Source organism: Olea europaea, unplaced genomic scaffold (assembly GCF_002742605.1).
Source record: "Olea europaea var. sylvestris unplaced genomic scaffold, O_europaea_v1 scaffold1511, whole genome shotgun sequence".
NCBI lineage: Eukaryota > Viridiplantae > Streptophyta > Magnoliopsida > Lamiales > Oleaceae > Olea > Olea europaea.
The window spans coordinates 33,232-36,824 of NW_019232689.1; positions in this window are offsets into that span (position 1 = coordinate 33,232).

Here is a 3,593-nt window from a genome sequence, read left to right on the forward strand (position 1 = left end):
TCCAATTCGGCCACTAAACTTCAATATGGTTTTAAATTTCACCGAAGTGCACTTGCCGTCTTTATTATTTGATGAAATAGCTTAATCGTTAATGAAATTTTAAACATTTTTTTAGATATTGACATCCTAATTTATCACTATATTACATACTAAAAGCGTGGAAATAAAATAAAGTAAAAAAGTCCATGTTTGAGTCCGCATTATTTTAAAATTCGTTTTTCTCCAAATTTATTTTCGATCTCACACTTTCTCAATCAAATAATTTAAACATAAATTCAACTTTCTTTTTTTTTTTTAACCACATATTTTTTAAAAAATCACTATTATAAAATCTATTTTTTCAACAAAATGGGACTCAAACAAAGGTTATGTCTTAAAAACATAATAATATTTAATTAATTATTTTTGTTTTTATGGTGTAATGTAGGAATGTGTGATCAACTAAATAATTTTCATCATTTTGAAGGATGAAAGGTGTGCCAAAATTGTGAGATTTGAGATTAAAGTTAAAGCTAATTTAGTACAAAACGTTCTTACCTTTCAATGTTATTGTGTAAAACGTCCATATATTTTATTTTTGACATTTTCACCCATATTTTCAACTTTCATTGCGGGAAAATGTCCATTTCATCTAATTTTTCAATAAAAATTGTAAAATGATAAATATACCATCCTATTTAAATAAAACCAAACAAGGAGAAGAAAAATTAAAGAATAAATTGTAATTATACTCTCAAACTTTCTAAGAATTTACAAATGAGTCCAAATAAATTATTAAAAGGGTAATTAGCACAAAAAAATTCTTAACTTTCAATATTACTCTGCAAAATGTTTCTACGTTTATTTTTTGACATTTTTACCCTTCTTTTCACATTATATTATGAAAATATCTTTTGATATATCTTCTGAATTAAAAGTTATAAAATGACAAATATACTCTCCTATTTAAATAAAACAAAATTAAAGTAAAAAAAATTAATAAATTACAACTATTCTCCCAATTTTTTTTTTGATGATTTATTTGTACTTTTTTGAAAATTTTGGGATTATAGTTGCACTTTATTCTTTATTTTTCTTTTTGCTATTTTTTTATTTATATATGAGGGTATATTCATCATTTTACAGTTTTTCATTGAAAAATTGGATGAAAATGATAATTTCTGCAATGAAATGTGAAAAATAAAGGTGAAAATGTCAAAAAATAAAGTTAGAGACGCTTTGCACAATAATATTGAAAGATAGAGACATTTTATACTAATTATCTTTTTAATAATTTATTTAGACTCATTCGTAGCTTTTTAAAAAGTTAGGGAGTATAATTACAATTTGTTCTTTAATTTTTCTTTTCCTTGTTTCGTTTTCCTTAAATAGGAGGGTATATTTATCATTTCACATTTTTTGTTAAAAAATTAGATGAAAGGGACATTTTCCCACAATGAAATATGAAAATAGGGGTGAAAATGTTAAAAAATAAAAGATAAGAACGTTTTACACAATAACATTGAAAGATAAAGATACAAATTAATGTTCAGGCATTTAATTGAGATAAATCTAAGTTTAGTTTACTATAAACCGGTGACTAATGAAATTTATGCATAAATGAGTTCTTTAAAGTGTTGTAAATTCGATGTATAGTTAATGGACTTTCATAACTCCTTAAAGTTACAATGTTGTAATTTATTTCTACCATTAATCTTGGAACTCATGTTCAATTCTCTCTGCGTTGTAATCCTTTATATTGAGGTTGTGAGAATTCAACGCCCTGGTTTGGCTACCATTAATTTTTCATTCTATTACATTCCATTTTTTTCTCTTATTTTTAATTAAATAATTTTCTATAAAATAAAATTACACAAAAATCGAAAACTTTTTTTTTTCAACCAATCATTTTTTTAAAAATATTATTTCACCCATTTTCAATTCTATAAATCGGAGGCAAACGGTAATTTATATCATCATCTTATTTGAGAGGTTCTTTTGGGGTACTTTTAATTTTGACCCAGTCAAAGGAGCAAAATTTCAGTTTGACTTCCAAAATCAAGAATATTATGACATTGGCCTCTTGTATGGTAAAAGACAAAGATGCCCTTAAATATTTTGTACAATTACAAAACAATATATTGTTGAAAGGACTATACTACCCTTTTACTTAATAATTGAAAACCAAACATTTCCCCACTTATAAAAACTTCAAAACGAGCTTCCAACACAGAAAAAACTCTCATATTTTCATCTGCTTGAACCTCAAAATCTAGAAGAACTTTGGAACGTTGAAGCTGAAAATTTTTTTCACATCAATTACTTCAATTCGGTAAGTACATTTAATCATGTTTAATTTCGTTTTAAGTAAATTAGTATACGTTAAAAAGAGAAATTTTATGTCGACATAGATTTATTTTAACAGAACCTATCAAAAAAATAAAATTAAACGGATGTATAACTTACGTTTAAATTACGCATGCTTAATTTCGTTTTTAGAACGGTATTCTCCTACGCCAAACTGGTATAACTTAACAAACAGTCGGAAATAGTCTGAAACAGCCGGTTGTTGGATGTTTAACAGCCGGGAAACAGCCGGCTGTTAAATATCCAACAGCCGGCTGTTCAGAAGCCGGCTGTAAAACAGCCGAAAACAGCCGGCTGTTCGGCTGTTTAACAGCCTAACAGCCGGCCGTTAAACAGCCGGCTGTTAGGCTGTTAAACAGCCTTCGCTGCAGCTGATTTTTTGCCTTTTTATTTCTTATAATTAATATTTGAAGTTGATTAAAACCATTTCCTCATGCAGATATGATAATCCCCGTGTGTTATTTCGGTGATTTCGAATTAAATGATAATAATCGGTGGGAATGGAGATGGACGAGTGACATACGTGGTTGTATTGCAATTCCCGTAACAGAGAGTACACCATATTTAGAAATGTACCACGATTTGCAAAATAAGCTGAATGTCGATCAATCTCAATACGATATGCAATTGAGATATCTATTCAACGGTTATGGGGATTCATCCATTCCGATGCCACCGGTATTCGTTACTAATGATGCTGAATTGAATTATCTATTAGAATTGAATAAAATGCATCGGACTCCGACTGTTCTTGGTGTGACTTTAATTATGAAGGATGTTATCGAAGGTGAACGTGAAGATTCGGATAGGGCGGATAACAATGATCGAAGTTTTTGGGAGACAGTGGAGATAGTTCCTGCGGATGATGTGGGTATTCCTGAGACAGTTGCTTCTGATTGTGACGTCGCTGTTACGCGCAGAATTCCGTCAACAGTTGAAGACAATGAGAACATAAACGACTTTACAAATGAGAATTTGATTGCTTTATCCCGACAGAGACACAAGCCGAGTGGGAGCTCACAGGTTGGAACAAGTGGACCGTCCTCCAATTCTTCCCGTGTGGTTCGCGATGATGAGGACTTGCAGGTCGAGCAACTGTTTGAAACCAAGAAAGATTTGCAGGAAGCTGTTCACCGGCTGGCATTAAAATATAACTTTGAGTTCAAGGTAAAGAAATCAAACAAGTCATTGTTGACAGTTGCTTGCGTCGAAGACAGTTGCAATTGGCGCTTGAGAGCAACTAAAAT